This window comes from Capra hircus, chromosome 16 (assembly GCF_001704415.2).
Source record: "Capra hircus breed San Clemente chromosome 16, ASM170441v1, whole genome shotgun sequence".
NCBI classification, from domain to species: domain Eukaryota; kingdom Metazoa; phylum Chordata; class Mammalia; order Artiodactyla; family Bovidae; genus Capra; species Capra hircus.
Genome location: NC_030823.1, coordinates 11,646,599 through 11,653,433, shown reverse-complemented (window position 1 = coordinate 11,653,433; position 6,835 = coordinate 11,646,599). Strand labels below are relative to the sequence as shown.

Here is a 6,835-nt window from a genome sequence, read left to right as displayed (position 1 = left end):
AACAGGGAACCACTTACCAAAGCAATTAGGAGTATGCTGGTGACAGGTGTGCCAGCATCATTAACAAATTCCATGGAGGTTCTCTGTAGGCCAGAGCATATGGCAAGAGATACTGCCATGGGACTGGGTTCACCCAAAGAGCGGGAATGAGATGTCAAAGTTAGCAAGTACCAGTTGGCAGCACCTAAGTGTCAGAAGTCACACTGGTGCAGGGATCGTAATGAGCAGAAAAGTCAGCGTGGCAGCCAAGGAAACTCGGCCCTCAGAGAGTTGTGTCCCTGAGGAGCAAAATAGATGGAAGGCCTTCAAGGATACTGCTCAAAGGGAACCCTCAAGACAAACTGATGTACCAATCGGAGGCTGAAAGCAGTTTCCCCCAGAGGAAGTCAAGATCTTCTGCCTGCTCCCTAACCCTGAGACAGTTTTTGAACCTAAAATTTATTTACTGAATCAAAGGCCCAGTCTCAGGAGAAAGATCCCCACCCTACCAGGGCAAGCGCAAACTACATGACAATTATTCCACTCCTTCCCCGTGGGGACAGAAGGCGAAGGTGAAGGTGAAGTCGCTCAGTCGTATCCGACTCTTTGCGACCCCATGGACTGTAACCTACTAGGCTTCTCCGTCCATGGGATTCTCCAGGCAAGAATACTGGAGTGGATTGCCATTTCCTTCTCCAAGGGATCTTCCCAACCCAGGGATCGAACCCGGGTCTCCTGCATTGGAGGCAGACGCTTTAACCTCTGAGCCACCAGGGAAGCCCCCATGGGGACTGATGGCCATTTAATTGGTTGTACATTGAGATGGAGAGAATACACAAACATTAGCTCTGTTTGTTGTGGAGTCTGAGTTGATACTGATACCCAGAGGCTACAAGTGTTAATCATGATGGCCCAGATTTGAACGTGAGCATACAGAGACCAGGAAATAGGGTCCTGACTTGGCTTTGGCTCATAAATGATCCTCTGGATCTTATCTGGGGCCATTTCCCTAGTCTCTAAGAACTAGGGAACATATAATTGAAGTTCATATGCCCAGGAGTTTACATACCACCATAATGTGTCATTGATCTGAGGAAAATGGAAAAACCAAGTGGAAACCCATGAAACAGCCAAGAAAATACATCAAAAATAAAAAGTATATCATGTGGGGAATGGTAAATACTGCTACCCTTGGACCTGAAAGGTGTGGGTCCCCATCATGTCTTCCTTTATTTCACTAGTCTGGCCTCTGACAAACCAGACAGAACCAGAGGAAGACAGTACACTACCTGCAAACTCGACTACATAGTGACCTTAGTTTAAGCCCATATGCCAGACACAGCATCTTTGCTAGAACAAACTATCATGTGTGTAAAAACGTAGTATGTGACTTAGTGTGGCAGAGGTCTTCCTTTCCATCTCTATTCAGTTCAGTTCAGTTCAGTCGCTCAGTCGTGTACGACTCTTTGTGACCCCATGAATCGCAGCACGCCAGGCCTCCCTGTCAATCACCCACTCCCAGAGTTCACTCAGATTCGCGTCCATCAAGTCAGTGATGCCATCCAGCCATCTCATCCTCTGTCGTCCCCTTCTTCTCCTGCCCCCAATCCCTCGCAGCATCAAAGTCTTTTCCAATGAGTCAACTCTTCGCATTAGGTGGCCAAAGTACTGGAGCTTCAGCTTTAGCATCATTCCTTCCAAAGAAATCCCAGGGCTGATCTCCTTCAGAATGGACTGGTTGGATTTCCTTGCAGTCCAAGGGACTCTCAAGAGTCTTCTCCAACACCACGGTTCAAAAGCATCAATTCTTCGGCGCTCAGCCTTCTTCACAGTCCAACTCTCACATCCATACAAGACTACTGGAAAAACCATAGCCTTGACTAGACGGACCTTAGTTGGCAATGTCTCTGCTTTTGAATATGCTATCTAGGTTGGTCATAACTTTCCTTACAAGGAGTAAGCATCTTTTAACTTCATGACTGCAGTCACCATCTGCAGTGATTTTGGAGCCCCAAAAAATAAAGTCTGACACTGTTTCCACTGTTTCCCCATCTATTTCCCATGAAGTGATGGGACCAAATGCCATGATCTTAGTTTTCTGAGTGTTGAGCCATCTCTATTAGAGGATAAGAAACCATTCTTAATCACTGATGCCCAATAACTGCATGAACTCTCCTTCCCTCTGTCATAATATAAATCTGGACCACTTAAACATCCTTCAGAACATCACACTAATCCAGTGGATTGATGACTACATGAAAGCTGAGCTGGACAGGCAAAACTCTGTAGAAACTTAAAGGGCCGCCAAATCAGTAATATTTTAAGAACTCCCCTGTTTGGAAGCATACCAGGATATTTCTTCTACAGATTAATTATATATTGTATCATTTATAAAGAAATATATGTGGGCTTCCTGGGTAGCTCAGCTGGTAAAGAATCAACCTGCAATGCAGGAGACCCTGGTTTGATTCCTGGGTCAGGAAGATCCCCTAGAGAAAGGATAGGCTACCCACTCCAGTATTCTTGGGCTTCCCTAATGGCTCAGATGGTAAAGAATCCACCTGCAGTGTGGGATACCTGGGTTCAATCCCTGCGTTGGGAAGATCCCCTGGAGGAGGGAATGGCAACCCACTCCAGTATTCTTGCCTGGAGAATCCCCATGGACAGAGAAGCCTGGCAGACTATAGTCCATGGAGTTGCAAAGAGTCAGACACAACTGAGTGACTAAGCATAGCACAGTACATATTTATATATAGATATATACATATATCAATAGAATATAAGTAAAAATTATACACACATAGATGGGCCTCTTTGGTCTTTGAATTCTGGAAGCAGTATATTTCATATTTGAGAATATTGCTAAAACCCAGGGCTATGGACTGAATTGTGTTCCCCGAAAATTCTATGTGTAGAAACCCCAACCCCCAATACGACTGTTTGGGGCTGGGGCCTGTGAGGAGGTAATTCAGGTGAAATGAGTTCAGAAGTGCAGGGCTCGAATCTGATCTGATTAGTGTCCTTAGACAGCAGAGAGCTCAGATTCTCTTTCTCTCCCTATGAGTGAGAGTATGTGAGCACATAGCAAGGCTTCAGAGTGAAATCCACCTTGCCGGAACCTTGATCTTGGATGGCCAGCCTCTGTAACTGTGAGGCAATACATTTCTGTTATTTAAAACAATCCAGCACATGACATTGTGTTATGATAGCCCAAGGGTCATATCCCCACAAACTAAGTGATATGAAAAGCTCTAAGATATCCATAAAACCCAGAGCAAGAAAGAGCTCTGCATAGGTTCAGACAAGTCAAGTCAATCTGTGGCTTGTATGTATCAGACCCTATTATTTTTGAGGTATCCATGATGGGGAAAATGCTGGTTTTGTGCAAAACCAACTGGAGAACCATAATGCAGATCCCTAGTGTCTAGGAGAAGTTCTCCAGCTAAAATGGAGAATCACATACTTTTTGAAAATCAGTTCCTACATACAGAATAGAGTCTGAACATGGAACACTCAGAAGTCATGCAGCCAGAATGGCAGATCAACAGGTGAGTTCCGTCAGACTCAACAATTCAAGAATTTGTGCAGGTCCAGAAATAGCCTACCATAACACAATGGAAGCGTCACACCTGCGACTGAACATGAGCAAAACCAAAGGGCAGAAGCAAGCTGCAAGAGCAGTTACCCCAGTCTCTGCATCATCTCCCACAGGGGCATTGCCCCTGACTTGGCTTGTACCTGTGTCCACACTGAGGGAATTAACCCTCATAACCAGCTGTTAGAGAGGAAAACACTGGAGCTGGGTTAACTAATGGGTCATTTGGTATGTGAGTGAATGTCAGAAATGGATTGCTACTGGACTACAAGCCAACTCAGAGCTGGCCATAAAGGACAATGGTAAGGAGATCTTTGTGCAAAGAGAAGTATAAACAGATAAAAATGTAGAGATTTTTGTGCTGTGATGAACATTTTGCCTCTGCTCAAGGGCTACAACGGATGCACAGGAACATTAGGGACAAGGGCTTCTGAGGGAGAGGCAAGTGAATGGACAGAGTGGGGATCACACTGTAAAGACTTTAGATTGCATGTTCGTGCTCACCAAAGATCATGCTCAGGGAGAGGGCACTCTGTAACCCAGGTGGACAAAACTCCTTGGGTGGTTGATGTAAGCTGGCTCTAACATTAGCCACCCCAGGACTGGCACAAAGGGTGAGTTAACCAAGTAGCCATGGGGACAGAGATGGGAGCCCAGTAACATGGGCGTCCACTTCCTGAGGCCGATTTAGCTTCTTTCACTACTAGATATATGCACTGACAACAAAAGGGCCCCAGTATGCTCCATCTTTTGAGAAGAGTAATTGGCCATTCGGAGGCAGTTCAGTTCAGTCAGCTGAGTCGCTGAGTCGTATCCAACTCTTTGTGACCCCATGGACTGCAGCATGCCAGGCCTCCTTGTCCATCATCAACTCCTGGAGTTTACTCAAACCATGTCCATTGAGTCGGTTATGCCATACAATGGCAAGCTGACTATATTTCACCATTTTCAATGAAGGGTTAACTATTATTTCAACAGAGTCCAGGTATGGGCTTGACTTTCTTGCTCATCAGTCAGTGCAGTCGCTCAGTCATGTCCGACTCGTTGCAACCCCATGAACTGCAGCACGCCAGGCCTCCCTGTCCATCACCAACTCCCGGAGTTCACTCAGACTCACATCCATCAAGTCAGTGATGCCATCCAGCCATCTCATCCTCTATCGTCCTCTTCTCCTCCTGCCTCCAATCCCTCCCAGCATCAGTCTTTTCCAATGAGTCAACTCTTAGCATTAGGTGGCCAAAGTACTGGTGTTTCAGCTTTAGCATCACTCCTTCCAAAGAGCACCCAGGACCGATCTCCTTTAGAATGGACTGGTTGGATCTCCTTTCAAAGTCCAAGGGACTATCAAGAGTCTTCACCACACCACAGTTCAAAAGATCAATTCTTTGATGCTCAGCTTTCTTCACAGTCCAACTCTCACATCCATATATGACTACTGGAAAAACCATAGCCTTGACTAGATGGACCTTTGTTGGCAAGGTAATGTCTCTGCTTTTTAATATGTTATCTAGGTTGGTCAACTTTCCTTCCAAGGAGTAAGCGTCTTTTAATTTCATGGCTGCAGTCACCATCTGCAGTGATTCTGGAGCCCAGAAAAATAAAGTCTGACACCGTTTCCACTGTTTCCCCATCTATTTCCCGTGAAGTGATGGGACCAGATGCCATGATCTTCGTTTTCTGAATGTTGAGCTTTAAGCCAACTTTTTCACTCTCCTCTTTCACTTTCATCGAGAGGCTTTTTAGTTCCTCTTCACCTTCTGCCATGAGGGTGGTGTCATCTGCATATCTGAGGTTATTGATATTTCTTCTGGCAATCTTGCTTCCAGCTTGTGTTTCTTCCAGTCCAGCATTTCTCATAAAATACTCTGCATAGAAGTTAAATAAGCAGGGTGACAATATACAGCCTTGACGTACTCCTTTTCCTATTTGGAACCAGTCTGTTGTTTCATGTTCAGTTCTAACTGTTGCTTCCTGACCTGCATACAGGTTTCTTAAGAGGCAGGTCAGGTGGTCTGGTATTCCCATCTCTTTCAGAATTTTCCACAGTTGATTGTGATCCACACAGTCAAAGACTTTGGCATAGTCAAGAAAGTAGAAATAGATGTTTTTCTGGAACTCTCTTGCTTTTTCCATGATCCAGTGGATGTTGGCAATTTGATCTCTGGTTCCTCTGCCTTTTCTAAATCCAGCTTGAACATCTGGAAGTTCATGGTTCAAGTATTGCTGAAGCCTGGCTTGGAGAGTTTTGAGCATGACTTTACCAGCATGTGAGATGAGTGCAATTGTGTGGTAGTTTGAGCATTCTTTGGCATTGGCTTTCCTCAGGATTGGAACAAAAACTGACCTTTTCCAGTCCTGTGACCACTGCTGAGTTTTCCAAATTTGCTGGCATATTGAGTGCAGCACTTTCACCGCATCATCTTTCAGGATTTGAAATAGCTCAACTGGAATTCCATCACTTCCACTAGCTTTGTTCCTAGTGATTCTTCCTCAGGCCCACTTGACTTTGCATTCCAGGATGTCTGGCTCTAGGTTAGTGATCATACCATCGTGATTATCTTGGTCATGAAGATATTTTTTGTACATTTCTTCTGTGTATTCTTGCCACCTCTTCTTAATATCTTCTGCTTCTGTTAGGTCCATACCATTTCTGTACTTTATCGAGCCCATCTTTGCATCTTTATTGAGCCCACTCTCTAATTTTCTTGAAGAGATCTCTAGTCTTTCCCATTCTGTAGTTTCCCTCTATTTGTTTGCATTGATCACTGAGGAAGGCTTTCTTATCTCTTCTTGCTATTCTTTGGAACTCTGCATTCAGATGCTTATATCTTTTCTTTTCTCCTTTGCTTTTCACTTCTCTTCTTTTCACAGCTATTTGTAAGTCCTCCCCAGACAGCCACTTTGCTTTTTTGCATTTCTTTTCCATGGGGATGGTCTTGATCCCTGTCTCCTGCACAATGTCACGAACCTCCGTCCATAGTTCATCTGGCACTCTGTCTATCAGATCTAGTCCCTTATATCTATTTCTCACTTCCACTGTATAATCATAAGGGATTTGATTTAGGTCATACATGAATGGTCTAGTGGTTTTCCCTACTTTCTTCAATTTAAGTCTGAATTTGGCAATAAGAAGTTCATGATCTAAGCCACAGTCAGCTCCTGGTCTTGTTTTTACTGACTGCATAGAGCTTCTCCATCTTTGGCTACAAAGAATATAATTAATCTGATTTCAGTGTTTACCATCTGGTGATATCCATGTGT

The 6,835-nt window shown here is 44.5% G+C and overlaps 1 non-coding gene across 1 annotated transcript; it reads right to left on the bottom strand.

The window, feature by feature from the left end:
- On the bottom strand, window positions 685–756 carry TRNAW-CCA. Its single transcript has one exon. It is a non-coding gene; the product is annotated as a tRNA-Trp (tRNA).